Here is a 16,136-nt window from a genome sequence, read left to right as displayed (position 1 = left end):
TGAATTACTCAATTTTGAATTTCAAATCAAATGTTTCAGCAATTTCTTTTTCTATGTAAACCACCAAATACTCTTATGGAATCTTACCTAATTAAGAAGATTCAATAAGATGAGTTAAACTAAAAGTTCATCATATAATACCAATTACAAGCTTAGTTGATCAATTTCCTCAAATCCCCAATTCCACAGTTACAAACCCTGATTTTATGACCTTGAAAATTAATCAATATAAATGCAATACAATGTTTAACAACACAAAGATGAATTATTACCTTGCTGACAGGGCTGAGCAACGAGCAGTAGGCGGCTTGGATTAAAAAAGCGTGAGGCGAACAAAAGCGAAGAGGTACTCAGCTGAGGCGAAAAGCACAAAAGCAAATGCCTTTTGAACGTGAGGCGACCTTATTTTAAAAAAATATTTAATTATGTATAAGCCACATATTACATACAAACCACATTATAATATATATTAAAAGTCTAAGATATCAAACATATATATATCCCAAAATTCCAAAAGTAGTATAGAACATTTTTTCGAGTACCATATTACTCGCCCAAAATATCAAAGTAGCATAAAAATAAGTTATCAAGTACCAAATTACTTGAAAGTGTTTCCAAAATAACATTATTCAAACTTGTTTCAACTTTCAAAAGTTTATTACCAAATGTGAAAAGTCCAGAAATTGCTAATTATAAAGATTAAGTTGAAAGTGGGTTAACTGGTCGCTTTGTGTACATAAAGCCTTCGCTTCCTCGCTTTTTCGCTTCACACAAAAGCGCAAAAAGTGTTCGCTTTTTGAACAGACTTCGCCTTGGGTAGGCAAAAGTGTTGAGGTGCTTGCCTTGGGTCGCTTCTCGGCTCACCTTGCCTTAAGCGCTCTTTTTTAAACCAAGGTAAGTGGTGGACGGCGGATGGCAATGGCTGGTGGTCTCCGGTGGGAACAGGGGCGCAAGTGAGTTTTATAAAATCCAAACCTTAATCAATCCCTATTTTTTTATGTTGTTTAAATAAGTTTTTATTTTTACAAACATTTCCTCCAATTTTGAGTTTTATAAAAGCAAAAACTATTCAATTACTATTTTGTAACTTTTGTTTATAAAAAATACGAAGTTTTATAAAGAAAAAATCAAACGACGAGGCATTATATATATATAAAAAATCAGTGGTGACCGTAACTTTTTAGAAAAATAAGTGGTCTTTTTCTTGCATACTTGGTCCACAGAACTCGATAAAAACCCTGAACTCAAAACCCCATGGATCTTGATTGGCACTCATGCACACGTTTACTACAAACCATCACATCCAACCTTTCACTCAACCAAGGCAAACAACTCCACCCCTTATTACTCAAACGAGGCATACTCCATTCCTCAGTAACATTAACCAACCGTTTAATTCAACTCTACTCTAAATGTGGCCACTTAACCAATGCCCACCAACTGTTCGACGAAATGCCCAAACGAAACCCCTTCACATGGAACTCGCTGATCGAAGGCTACGTAATGTGGGCTAAGTAATGTTTCCCTCAAAGGTTAGGTCCAGCAGAGTAAGTTGTACTTCAGGGAACCTGCAAAACAGACACCGTGAGCTCGTCACTGAGAAGGGGGGGGTTCCTCCTTGTGACCACCCTCCGGCGTGAGAATCAGTCTATATTGCTCTTTAAATATAAAAGTATATGAATACTATTAGAGCAATTATCAAGTAAGTTATACGAGATAGTAGATGATGAAATGATAATACCATTTGCTGTCTTTTATAGCCGAAGGTGGGTTTCCAAGGGGTTTAGCCGGCCCAACACGCTACCAACTGTAACCTATGCACGTGCCCTACCTGTGAGTGGTGGATAGGTAGCGGCTGACACAGAGCAGGCGTGCCGTGCACTCTTCGTCTTCTACCAACTGCAGGCTAGGCACGTGGTCTGGCAGGAGTTGGTGGGCAGGCGGCGGCTATTGGTCACAGTGCTGTGGCGTGCTGTCTGCCACGCTGCTGTCAGTGAGCTGTCGCATTCTTGGTCAGATCTTTTGTCTTTACCTCGTCAGGTATCACGCAAAAGATCCTCCATCATACGGACTGGCCCATTTTGGCGGGAGTTTTCCCCCTCCCGCCTTTGCTCATTCTTTCAGGTGACACTGAATATTTGTAAGTGTTAAGCCTTATGCGTGTAGCTATGCTGTGCGGGTAGCCTTCCCTGATGGCTTGTATCCGCAACTGCGGGAACAGGCGGGTTACTTTACCATTGGGAGGCTTTTCCCTGCGTATGCAGCTTGCATACTGCGCGTAGGCTTCTCTGAGCATGGTGGGTCCTGCGGGAGTAGATGGTCTTTGCGCAGACATCCCTGTTCAAGGTGAGTCATGCGGGACCAACTGAGCCCTGCTGGGACCTACCTCTTCAAGTCCCCCCAGTCCAATGTTCTTCTCACGAATGTCTAATAAAGTGAGGTGAACTTTTGGACTTAAGCAAAGGGTTTTGAAAAGGGGTTTTTGTAAGGTTTTCCATGGGGGTTCTTCCCGCGGAAGTCCTTGTCACTTGCAGAAATTCCCGAGTTTCCTGCTTGGTCTTTGGGTATGATGCGGGTAGGTCTGTAACCTCCTCGCAAGTCAGGAGCATTGAGTCTTAGTTGTGCGGATTCTCCCTGTGGTTCTGGTAGTTTTTGAACATAGTGATCAATTATGTTTAAACCACCAATTCCATCTTGGAGCCTCAAACAACGTAGTACTCGATGTTCCCGCTATGCGGGGATATTATTTCCGTTTTCACAAGCATTGCCCAGAAGATCCTTCCTGGTTTCAATTCTCAGCGGGTGCTAGGTATGTGAAGGGTTTTGCCTTTACACTGTACCTGCATCCGTCTTACGGTTACTTTACTTCCAAGGTATTCCTGGCGTCCATTCCCTGCGGGTGCTAGGTATGTGAAGGGTTTTGCCTTTACACTGTACCCGCACCCGTCTTATGGTTACTTGGTTGCCAAATATTTTGGCTTCAATTCCCTGCGGGTGTTAGGTATGTGAAGGGTTTTGCCTTTACACTGTACCCACACCCGGCTTATGGTTACTTGTTTGCCAAGGTAAGGGGTATTTTCCCGCTTACTTTTTTGAACCTTAGTCTTCAAATTTTTAAATTTTGAAATTTGAAGAGTTGGTGGATGGATAACAACCCAATACCTCAAACGTCGTGCGACGGTTTCTTCTGACTGTGTCAGGACGTGCCAGAAGTTATGGCGACATGACATTATGTGGTCATTCCAGTTGCTTTTTCAGGCGCGTGGGCACGGGATTTTGGGCGCGTAGCCGCGAAATCTCTGGCACACGTCCTTTTGACAGCTGTTGCCAGCTTGCCTTTGCCACGCGTCATAGTTTCATTGCACCTTTGATTTCTCTCTCTTCCGTATTAAATTCATCGCATTAATTGCGATTACTATATAAAGGGGGAGAGGGTTATTTGCAATTCACACTTTCCACTTTCATCTCTTCTTCTCCAGTAATTTCCGGCGAATTTCTCTTTTTCGGTAAAGCATTACTCTGAAATCTCTTCTTTCTTCCACCATGTCTTCTCACGATGCTGATGATCAGAAGACTGCTGGCGAATGCCAGTGTTCTCTTCCTGTCGAGCTGTACCAGTATATCGTCAGGAAGTTCATGCTCGAGTCTCTCGAGCCTGAGTTTCCTGAGCCCCACCATACTGTGTACGATGCCCCTAGTGGCAAGATCGGGGTTTATGCTGCATTCTTTGTCTACGGGAACCTTAGGTTTCCGTTGACAAAGTTTGTGTACCGTGTCCTAGAGAGGCACGGTGTGCACCTGACAGAGGTGCACCCCATGGCCATTGCCAAGGTCCGGCACTTTGAGTGGGTGTGCCGGATACTGGGCCTTGAGCCCCTCGTTGACCGCCTGATGACCTTCTATACTTGGAGGTGCATCCAAGGGTGGTACACTCTTACAACCCGTATCAAGGGTTTAAAGATTTGTACCACCGAGCGGAGTCTTCGCTCATGGAGAAGAGAGTTCTTCTTCATATCCGCTCGAGCCATCCCCATTGCCATGAAGTTCAAGAATGGCCAGACGCTTCCGAACCTTCCCGCCATCAACTATGAGGAGGCGGAATGGTTCGCGAAGATATCCCGGGTCCAGTCCCCGGTTTTCCGTTTTCCGGAGTCGGCGATGGTGATGCTGGGGATGAGCCGGGTGTGGAAGGCGGCGAATGCGGATAAGGTTCCGATCGTCCTCGAATATGGTTCGAACTCTGTCCCTTATGGTATGTCTTGTTTCTTTTTGCTGACTTCGATTTTTTCTAACTTTCTTGTTGATTTCAGAGGGTAACGATCTTCAGTCGCTCCTGAATCCGCGGGAGGAAGATGGTCCTGCGCGGATGGGTACTCGTGCTCTGGACGAGAACGAGTTGCCCATCTTAGAGCAGACCGCGGGTCGGTTCGTGGAGGTTTACCCGCCGGGCCAAGAGATCTTGAGCCACCGACGGCCAGGTAAGCCTATCTTCTATCCTGAACCCCTCAATGCTGTGCCTGCTGCTGGAGTTAACATGTCTTCTTCTGAGGAATCCGCAGAAGGTCCTCCGCTGGTGCGGAAGAAGAAGGCTGCCGTCGGGAAAGGCAAGGAGAAGGTCGCCTCTACGGCCGACCCGGTAGTCCTATCTGACTCAGAATCAGATAGTGCAGAAGTGGCGGGGAAACCCGGTGGTGAGGAGACCACCGCTCCGGAGGCTATAGCTGTTACCTCCGGGGAGGAAACGACGACGACGGTTACCGGTGTCAAGAGGCCGGTTCCCTCGGGTTCGCCCCCGCTCGTCCGTACGTTCAAGCTCAAGAGACCCCGTAAGTACCATCATGATTCTTGTCTAAATTTATTTCAAATAAATTTTTCTAACACTTTTGTTTGTGCAGGTGTGGATGTTAACGCATTCCAGGGTGGATTTGGAGCGAGTATTCCCCCGCCAATGACGGTAGGCTTGGTCAGCCTTCCCGAGGCGTCGACCCAGGCGCCTGCGCCTGCTTCCGCTGGTTCCAGCCTTCCTGAGGCTGTTCCGGCTGAGAAGATGTCTCCGCCGGCTGTGAGTGCAATTTTTACAGCATCTCTCACGGAGCCGGCGGTTACTGCTGCTGAGGAGGCGGCGCCAACAATGGCAACCACAGCGGCTGCCACTATGCCTGCGCCCCCGGCACCGACGGCCGAACCATCAGGTATGCGCCGGGCTTCCCGCCGATCTATGCCACCTTCCCGTCTGCCTGACCTGTTGGATGGATTTCCTTTAGGTTCAGGTGATGGGTCTGGCGGCTATCGGCCTGTTATTGACCCTACAGGTACGTAGGGTTCTTTTTCCCTTATATATTTTTATCATCTTTTCCTAACTGCCTTTGTTTCTTTTGCAGTGTCGGATTCCAATGAAGTGTATGTTCCAAGATGGAACATACGCCGAGGAACAACCCTTCGCACCCCTGTGGAGTGCGTGGACTGGGCTCGCCACGCTGCTCCTCATGGTGCGTTGGGGGAAGCCATGGCTAGCTACCAAGAGGGTAGGCTAACCAATGAGCTTCGGGTTCTCCAGGCCCGGACGCAGCCCCGCGTCGAGCTGCTTTGTCGTGAAAACGACAAGTTAAAAGCAGCGCGCGCCAAAGATGTATCTGAAGCGCGGGCTCTTCGGGAGGAGAACCGGCAGTTGGCCGCTGCCGCAGCCGAGAAGGAGAAGGCATTCAAGGCCCTCGAGGTTGAAGTCCAGGCGCGACTCGAGGCCCGCTCCAAGGCTGCCCAAGCTGTGAATGAACAGCTTCGGCTGGCCAAGGAGACTGCGCGAAACTCAACTGAGAGGGCTGCCAAGGCTGAAGCTGTTGCTGAGCCACTTCGCGAAGAGAATGAGCAGCTTAAATGTAAATTAAAGGCTCTTCAGCATGCTCATGACGCCTTGGCAATGGAAGATGCCAAGAAGCTGCAGGAGATCCTTGACCAGAGGGGGGTGCTTGACCGCACTGAAAGGAAACTCAAAAGCGTCGAAGAAGCTGCCGCCAAGGAAGTTCAACTTGCCAACCTTGATAAAAGCGGAGCCGAACGTGCTTACAAAGAAAGTCAAGCTACCCTCCAATGGCTGCTTCGAGAAGCGTTGCCTCAGGTATCCTCTTTTTTTTCTTCTCTTTCTACTTGTAATTAGAAAATGTTCTAACTTGTAATTTTCTTTTGTAGGTTGTGCGTCGGGTCCTTTCAGAGACCTCTTACGACGATGCAATGAGCGCAGCCCTCAACGCTTCTCATGAGGATGGGGAGAAGACTGGCTTCCTGCTTGGTCTAGGGTTTGCTGAGAGAGGCTTTCCGCCCTCCAACTTCCCTTTATTCAATGTTAACACTGCAGCTGCTTATGACCAAGCAGTGAACCAGTACGCTGCCTTCCCGCATCCGGTAGTGGAGAAGGTGAATGAAGCTGCTGCTGCTGATGATGGGCTAAACATCCTTAAGACTTTCCTTGGACAGCCGCGCTCTGACGGTGCTGGTCCAAGCGGAGGTGGTCCTGAAGCCTGATCCTGAAGATCCCTTCCCACTGCTAGGATAGACTTAGCTTTGTATAGATTTCTTTTAGGCGGGTAGTTACCCGGACACTGTTGTAATATATCATTGAAATATACGATTGTTATTCCTTTCATTGGATTCTTTGCTTTATAAACTTATGACTTGCATACTTAGTTTAAATTAGCAATTTTCCAAGTGTTTAGAATAAGTTAACCTGTGAACGTGGTTGATGATGGGTTAGAGTTTTGCTTCCTCCTTCGTGATTGTGCGGGTATAACCGTCACTTGCACTTGGTAGGATGGCTGAACTTTTGCCTTCATCTGACCGCGTGTAGGTTTTTCTTATCCTTTTTTAAGTGTTCATAAGTTAACCTTTTAACGTGGTAGATGGTAAGTTAAGTTTGGCTTCCTTGTTTGTGATTGTGCGGGTAAGACCGTCACTTGCACTTACAAGGATGGCTAAACTTTACCTACATCTGACCTGCGTGTAGGTTTTCCTTAGAACTTTTTAACATTTTGGCGTTGTGTTTATGCGGGTATTGCCGCCTTCCACACGCAACTACTTCTTCCCGTAAGGGAAGTTCATAGGTTACAAGCTATCAATACATCATGAAAGGAGAATCATTTCCATTAGAAGTGGCTCTAGGCCTTTTCTTTACAAGTTGGAATTGATCTACATATAACATTTGCGTAATTGAGCTCCATTCCATGTTCTAGGGATGGGAGTGCCATCGAGCCTTTCGAGCCGGTATGCGCCCTTTCCCAGAACTTCTTTGATAACGTATGGCCCTTCCCAAATCGGGGCCAACTTTCCTGGGCGTTGTTGGTTCGAAGCCTCGTTGTTACGCAGTATGTAGTCTCCTTCATTGAAATTGCAGAGTTTTACCCGCGTGTTGTAGTATTTTTGCATTTGTCGTTTGTAGTTTTCTTCACGCACGGCGGCTAAGTCTCTGCGCTCTTCGGTTAGCATAAGGTCTAACCGTCTTTCCGCATCATTGTCTTCTGGTTGGATTAAGACCCTTGGTGAGGGTAAACCGATTTCGACTGGGATCATGGCTTCAGTGCCATAAGTGAGACTGAACGGGGTTTCTCCCGTACTGGTCTTCTTCAGCGTTCTGTTTGCCCAAAGGACGTGTGGAAGCTCGTCCACCCAACCGGATCTATGTTCCAAGAGTCTTCTCTTTATGCCTTCGACGATGCTCTTATTTGCTCTTTCCACCTCACCGTTACCTTGCGGGTGTGCCACTGAGGTAAAGGTGTGGGTGATTTGAAGTTCTTTCAGCCACTGCTGCAGCTTCTTGTCAGCAAAGTTGGTGCCATTATCGCTTACCAAATTCTGTGGAAGTCCAAAACGACAAATAATAAATTCCCAAATGAATTTTTTGATATGCTTTGCGGTTGTTTGGGCTAAAGGTTTCGCTTCTATCCATTTGGTGAAGTAGTCAATGGCTACCACTAGGAACTGAACATTCCCAGCTGCTGTAGGAAATGGGCCTGTCACGTCAATGGCCCACTTCTGAAATGGCCACGAGGAAGTGACAGGAACAAGTTCATTTTTCGGGCGATGCGTGTTGGGTGCGTAAAGCTTGCAAGATCTGCATTTTCTGATGTATGCCAACGCGTCCATATGCATCCCCGGCCAGAAGTATCCCGCGTTGTTTAGCTTGGCTACCACAGCGCGGGGGCCTGCGTGTACTCCACAGATGCCTTCGTGAACCTCCCTTAGGAGGTAGTCAGCATCTTGGTTGTCCACGCATCTTAACAATGGGCCAAGAAAGTTACGTCTGTAAAGGGTGTCATTGACCAGCTGATAATTCAGTGCTTTACAGCGTAGTTTTCTTGCCTGTGACTTTGACTCTGGTAACGTTCCTGCTTCAAGGTATTTTATTATTGGGGTCATCCATGTTTCTGTACCGGTTTGGATGACACAAATTTCCTTGTGCGGGACTGATGGTGTTTCGAGGAGTTCAACGCGGATGTCCTTTCCCAAGTGGGTGAAGGCCAGTGATGCAAGCTTGCTTAACGCATCCGCAGATTTGTTTTCGCTGCGCTTGACGTGTATCACTTTACAATCATTAAAATCGCGCATGATGGCTTTGGCCTGGGCAAGGTACAGGGCCATTGTGTCGTTCACAGCCGTGTACGTCCCGTTTATTTGGTTTGCCACTAGCATGGAATCTACATGGGCTTCCAAATTTTTTACACCCATTTTACGCGCAATCCTCAATCCGGCCAGGAATGCTTCATATTCAGCTTCGTTATTCGTACTTGGAAAATCCAGCCGAATAGCATAAGTATATTCCTGGCCTGCTGGATTTGTTAATTTTAACCCTGCGCCTGAACCCTCGTTACTAGCTGCTCCATCAGTGTAGAGTCGCCAGACCTCATTGATTTCGTGTGCTGGGGAGGGTTGAACCTCCTCCTGACACTCTTTCTCCCGTGAAACGGGGACTTCTGCAATAAAATCAGCCAGGACCTGGCCTTTAATGGCTGGTCTCGGCTTGTATTGAATCGCATATTCTCCCAATTCAATTGCCCATTTGGCTAGACGTCCCGATAACTCGGGTTTGCCTAGAACATTTGAGAGTTTGAAGTTGGTGAGAATAGTGATTGGGTGACCCTGGAAATATCGTCTCAACCTGCGTGAAGCGTGTATAAGTGCCAAGACTAGTTTTTCCAGGGTAGAGTACCGGGTTTCCGCGTCTGCCAGCACGCGGCTAACATAATAGATTGGCATCTGGATGCCTTTTCGTTCTACAAGCAGGACTGCCCCGGTTGCTCTATCTGTTGCGGAGAGGTATAGGATTAACTCCTCCCCCGCTTGTGGTGCTGTGAGTGTTGGGAGTTCGATCAGGCGTGATCGAATCTCCTGAAAAGCTGCTTCCGCTTCTGGTGTCCAGCGGAAGTGCGTTTTCTTTAAACAATTTCTTAGCGTTGACACAAAAGGGAACGACCTATCCGCATGGTTTGCCAAAAAGCGGTTAAGCGCGACTAGTCGTCCATTCAGTGTTTGAGCCTGTTTTATGGTGGTAGGTGATTCCATTTTGACAATGGCTTCGACCTTTTCAGGGTTCGCTCTGAAGCCATCTTTAGTAATAATGACTCCCAAGAACTTCCCTTCTTCCACCCCAAATGAACACTTGCTCGGGTTGAGCTTCATGTTTATCTTTCTGAGCGTGTTGAAAGTTTCGTCAATGTCTTTCAACATCGCCTCTGGCTCGGGGCTTTTGATGACCAAATCATCCATATAGACTTCCAAGTTTCTCCCAATTTGGGCGTGAAACTCTTTATCCATTAGTCGTTGGTACGTGGACCCCGCGTTCTTAAGTCCGAATGGCATCATTTTATAACAAAATGTGCCATCGGGCGTCCGAAAGGCGGTTTTGTCCTGGTCATCTACAGCCATGTGGATTTGATGGTACCCCTTATACGCATCCAAGAAGCATTTAAGGCGAAATGGTGCCACCGAATCCACCTTGAGATCAATTTCTGGCAACGGATAACAATCTTTGGGGCATGCTTTATTCAAATCTTTGAAATCTATGCACATGCGCCATTGTTTGTTATTCTTCGGTACCATTACGGGATTTGCAACCCATGTTTGATATTTGCTAACGCGCACGATGCCCGCGTCAAGGAGTTCCTTGACTTGGGTTCTGCACGCGTTGGTTTGCTCGGGCCCCATTACTCTGCGCTTTTGTACGATCGGCGTAACGGCCGGATCGCATTTGAGCTTATGCTCTGCCTTACTCCGGGGTACACCAGTCATGTCGGCTGGTGTCCACGCGAAGATGTCTGCGTTTCGCTGCAGTAAGCGCTTGAGTAAGGTGCGTGTTGGATCAACAATTGTCGGGCCAATGGTAACGGCCTGATCGGGATATTTCCCATTGAATGCCCACTTTTCAGGTTCAGTGATGGTTTGTTTGGCCATCTTCGGTTTGGGTTTAGAGGAGACAAATGCGATGCATACCTGGGGAATGCCCGTGATCATCGCTACGCCTTCAGTTGTTGGCCATCCCATCATGCCGTGGACTGAGGATACCACGGCGTTGAATCTTGCCATCCCGTCTCTCCCGAATAGGATGTCATACGTATGATGTGGTTTTTTCATTACAACAAAATCCACATCCTCCGTGCGTGAATAATTCCCATCGGTGAGAGTGACGGGGAAAGATAGGGTGCCCAAGGGAGTGTTCATGCTGCCGTCAAACCCTTCCATTGAAGCGTAGACCGTCTCCAGGCGTTCCTTGTCTTCATCGTCTAGCTTGTCGAAGAACTGCCTGTACATCACTGTCGACGATGCGCCATTGTCAACGAGGGTGCGGGAGGTGATGTAGTGCCCCAGCTGGCTTTTAATGACAATGGGGCCTTCTTTGTTTGGGCCTCCCGGCACTCGCGGGAAGCGCACTTCTGCTTCCTTCCATGCGCATGGTTCGGTCATCGGTCTCTTTCTTCCTCTGACCTTACCATGGACCATGTTGATGCTGATGTCGACGGGCTTTCGTCCGTTACCCCTGTACCTGTTGTCGTTCCTTCCTCCCTTCTTGATAGATGCCACGAGGTGTGCGAGCCTCCCATCCTTGACGAATGTCTCGACGATGTCCCTCAAGGATGTGCACTCCTCAGTGCTATGGCCCTTTGTCCCATGGAAGTCACAAGACTTGCTTTGATCCGCATTGGGTTTCTGTCGGATCGCTGGGGCTTTTGGCCATGGCAGTTTTTCCGTGGCAAATATCTCCGTGACGCTCTTGGTGAGTGGCGTCCAACGGTTTTTCCGGTTCGAAGGGTGCGTGTTGTCCCTTCCGCCAACCAGAGGGCGAGAGCTTGAGGGGGTGTCAAAGTTTATCCTTGACTGCCAAATACCTTGCCGCCTCTTTTTGTTTAGCCGGGCGGTTCTCACATTGTTCTCCCTTGTCCTCTGTGTGTAGAGGTTTGTATTCTGGGGGAGATCTCTTCCCAGCTGTTTCTCCGTTTCGGCAAAACGTTTGGCTGCCGTCATTATGGCATCCCATGTGGATGGCATGCCGTCTTTACCTGTCAGAGTGCGGATAAGTTCTGGGTACTCAGCGCCCTGAATGAAAGCGGCGCGAACGAGGTCTTCGCTGATGTTGCCCAGACTCAGCTTCTTGGAGTTGAAGCGGGTGATGAAGTCCAGTAAGGATTCATCCTCTTCTCTCACACAGTTGAGGATCGTCCACTGCTCCTCAGTGTGCTTCCTCTGTTGACTAAACTGTTGACTGAACTTGTTCTGGAAGTCTGCCCAGTCATAAATGTGGTGGACCGGTAAACGGTCGAACCATGCTCTGGCTGCTCCTACCAGAGTCATCTGGAACATGTAGCACCACGTGGGTTCCGTCCAGTTACTGACGGTTGCCCCCGCAATGAACCTGTTCAGATGGTCATCTGGGTCGGATAGACCATCGTATGTGCCAATGTTGGACATTTGTTTGGCACTCCTCGGGGCGATTGCTTCTGCAATGTCCCTTGCAAATTTTGACCTTCCTGCGTTTGTGGCAGTAGGTCTAAAGGCCTTGGAGAAGTCACGCGAGCTTTTTTCCGTGACTGGTTGGAATGCTTCCCCAAAATTCCTTTTTGGCTGGGGATCCGTTTCCTTACGCTTCCCTTTCGCCCTATGGCGAGGGTTCGCGTCCGTGTCGGAGTCTTCCCTCTCGTCGTCTGAGTACTCGTACTCACTACTCATGTTGAGGTGCTGGCGAGTACTACCGAATTCCTCAGCTTGTTGGACTGAACGCAAGCGTTCGTCCAACTCAGCCTGAAATTCTCTTTGACGTGCCTCGGCCCATGCCTTCACTTGATCAAGTGTTTGGCGAGGGGCTCGAGTTCGTTTTTCCAGCTGGGCATCAGTGAATCCCAGTGGAATATTTACTCCACTTGCCCCTACATGAGTGACTGGGGTAGTGTTCGTAAAATGTACTTCACTTGCCCCAGCTTGGGTGGCTGGGGTAGTGTTTGTAAACATTGTGTTGCCGGTGTTTACCCCAGTGGCTGGGGTTGTGGTTACCGGAATTTCTCTAGTCATCTTGGAAGTTTTGAAAAACTGGAGAAAGATGTAGTTCTAGCTTTTATGCACGGATGGCGCCAATGAAGAAACACTAAGTGACCCCGGGCAGATTATGGGTAATCTGGGGGCTAAGTAATGTTTCCCTCAAAGGTTAGGTCCAGCAGAGTAAGTTGTACTTCAGGGAACCTGCAAAACAGACACCGTGAGCTCGTCACTGAGAAGGGGGGGGGGGTTCCTCCTTGTGACCACCCTCCGGCGTGAGAATCAGTCTATATTGCTCTTTAAATATAAAAGTATATGAATACTATTAGAGCAATTATCAAGTAAGTTATACGAGATAGTAGATGATGAAATGATAATACCATTTGCTGTCTTTTATAGCCGAAGGTGGGTTTCCAAGGGGTTTAGCCGGCCCAACACGCTACCAACTGTAACCTATGCACGTGCCCTACCTGTGAGTGGTGGATAGGTAGCGGCTGACACAGAGCAGGCGTGCCGTGCACTCTTCGTCTTCTACCAACTGCAGGCTAGGCACGTGGTCTGGCAGGAGTTGGTGGGCAGGCGGCGGCTATTGGTCACAGTGCTGTGGCGTGCTGTCTGCCACGCTGCTGTCAGTGAGCTGTCGCATTCTTGGTCAGATCTTTTGTCTTTACCTCGTCAGGTATCACGCAAAAGATCCTCCATCATACGGACTGGCCCATTTTGGCGGGAGTTTTCCCCCTCCCGCCTTTGCTCATTCTTTCAGGTGACACTGAATATTTGTAAGTGTTAAGCCTTATGCGTGTAGCTATGCTGTGCGGGTAGCCTTCCCTGATGGCTTGTATCCGCAACTGCGGGAACAGGCGGGTTACTTTACCATTGGGAGGCTTTTCCCTGCGTATGCAGCTTGCATACTGCGCGTAGGCTTCTCTGAGCATGGTGGGTCCTGCGGGAGTAGATGGTCTTTGCGCAGACATCCCTGTTCAAGGTGAGTCATGCGGGACCAACTGAGCCCTGCTGGGACCTACCTCTTCACTCACGCAACGAAAACGAGACTTTACGCTTGTTTCGCACTATGCCCGACAAGAATAGTTTTACGTGGAATGTGGTTATATCCGGGTTCGTTAAGGCGGGAAAGCTGAGGCTTGCAAGAATGGTTTTTGATCAAATGGTGGTCAAGAACGCGGTGGTGTGGAACGCAATGATTCATGGGTATGCTCGGAACGGGCAGGCGATGGAAGCGCTTGGTTTGTTTCAAGCTATGAAATCTGGGACGTGTGGGTTGGACGCATATGTTTTAGCTACGGTGTTTGGTGCGTGTGTGGATTTGTTAGATCTTAAGTTAGGGAAAATAATACATGCGTATTTAGTCGTTGACCGGGTCAACGTTGACCCGGTTTTGGGAAGCGCGTTAGTCAAATGTATGGGAAATGCGGCGATTTGGATTATGCGAACCGAGTGTTGCAAACGCTTCCGTACGTTGATGATTTTTCTCTATCGTCGTTGATCTCTGCGTACTTGAATAACAGAAATGTTACCGATGCGAAACAAGTTTTTGATATGAAAAACGACCCTAGCGTTGGTTTATGGAACTCGTTGATATCGGGTTATATTGTTAATAATATGGAAAAGAAGCCGTTTTGTTGTTTAATGAAATGAGAAGAAGCGGGACTCGTGAAGATGCTTCGACTATCGCGAGTGTTTTAAACGCGTGTGATTGTTTAGGGTTTGTTGATTATGCAACACAAATGCATGCACATGCGTGTAAATTTGGAGTGACGAGTGATCTTATAGTTGCATCCGTGCTTGTTGACATTTATTTTAAATGTGGTAGGTTAGATAGCGCGTGTGAGTTGTTTAACGAGTTAGATACACACGACATGGTTTTGTTGAACTCGATGATTAAGGTTTATTGTAACCGTGGAAGAGTTGAAGATGCTAAAGAGGTTTTTAACAGTATTTCATCTAAAACATTGATTTCATGGAACTCAATGATATCAGGGTTGAGTCAAAACGGTTATTCAGCCGAAGCAATTGCTTGTTTCGGTGAGTTAAACACAATGGGGTTGAGAATTGACGAATTTACCCTTGCGAGTGTGATTAGCGTGTGTGGTGCGATTTCGTCACTTGAATTTGGTGAATCATTGTTTGCTAAAGCTATTGTTATCGGTCTTGAATATGATATAATCGTTTCAACTTCGGTTATCGACTTGTATTGCAAATGTGGGATGATTGATAATGGTAGAAAGATATTTGGTCAAATGGTCAACTTTGACCAGTTTGACCAAGCTTTATGGAACTCCATGTTAATGGGCTATGCTACAAATGGGTACGGAATTGAGGCGTTGGAATTGTTTAATAATATGAGAAAATTAAACGTTACGCCTAATAATATCACGTTTACTGCAGTTTTATCTGCATGTGATCACTGCGGTTTATTTGAAGAGGGGTTAAAGTGGTTTCATGTAATGAAACACGAGTATTTTATTGAACCGGGAATCGAGCATTACTCGTGTATGGTGGATCTTTTATCAAGGTTTGGTCGGCTTGATGAGGCGTTAAAGTTAGTTGCACACATGCCGTTTGATGCCGATGTAAGCATGTGGTCATCGGTTTTGAGAGGGTGTGTAGCTCATGGGAATGCAATTTTGGGAAGGAAAGTTGCAGAGAAAATAATAAAGATTGACCCGAAGAACGCGGATGCACATGTGCAGTTGTCGAGCGTCTTTGCGGTTTCTGGGGAGTGGGCCCGATCGGAGCAGGTTAGAAAGTTGATAATAGATGAGAGAATACAAAAGGTTCCTGGTAGAAGTTGGGTTGATTCTTGAAGAAACTATAGTGGTTATGTAATATGTTATAGGATATATGTAAAGTGCATATATGTAGTTAGCTTAATTACTCACATATTTATTTTTTTACATTTTATTTGTATAAAGAAACAAAAAATGACTGTCATCGCCGACAGCCACCAGATCGCCCCATCACGACCAGCCATTATCTTATCGCTGATATGTTTTGACCAGCAGAACCTTGGTTGTTCGATCAGCCGTTTAGCCATCAATCAGATTTCGGGTTTGTTTTGCTCAATTAATATTTTGTACTACTCGTTGTTAACCGATACTCGCCTAACAACACAAGCCTTTTTTAGGTGTTTGGATGTGTATTTGTAGATGAATATAGCAACTTGAAGAATCACAAAGAGAATCAGATAATAAGATAATGAGTTTATTAAGTTAGGGTCTTAGGGATGATAAGTTAATGAGTTGTCCTGAGTATTTGTGAACAACTTGGAGCTGTATTGCTCAACCACACCAAGCTCCGGTGCGTCGTCGTTGAAGAGAAATCAAACCCATCCCCGGCCGTGGGTTTGGAAGTGGCTATTGCGGAGATCACAGTTATCAAATGCGTTAGATACAGTCAAGGGCATACGCATCTTACGGAGCCTATGCCGAGGAGCAAGGTGCAAAAAATCAACTTTTATACCCATGAGTTATAGAGTTCTAAGATATCCCATTTTATTAAATTCTAAAAATCAACTTTTATACATTATAAAATGAGAAATTAAGATTTAATAACATAAATTTGAGGTTGGGTGCTCAAGCCCCTTAAAGGTTACATGTAAACAGTAT

General features: G+C 47.0%; 1 pseudogene; it reads left to right on the top strand.

Moving 5' to 3' along the window:
* Nucleotides 1-1,254: 1,254 nt before the first annotated feature.
* On the top strand, nucleotides 1,255-15,335 carry LOC143620821 (putative pentatricopeptide repeat-containing protein At1g77010, mitochondrial; annotated as a pseudogene).
* The last annotated feature ends 801 nt before the right edge of the window (nucleotides 15,336-16,136 follow it).

The sequence above is a fragment of the Bidens hawaiensis genome, unplaced genomic scaffold, assembly GCF_021521415.1.
Source record: "Bidens hawaiensis isolate Kalapana, Puna unplaced genomic scaffold, B.hawaiensis_p1.1 tig00002717_1, whole genome shotgun sequence".
In the NCBI taxonomy this organism is placed as follows: domain Eukaryota; kingdom Viridiplantae; phylum Streptophyta; class Magnoliopsida; order Asterales; family Asteraceae; genus Bidens; species Bidens hawaiensis.
The sequence above is the reverse complement of the archived record's forward strand: the minus strand, read 5'-3'. Positions and strand labels throughout refer to the sequence as shown.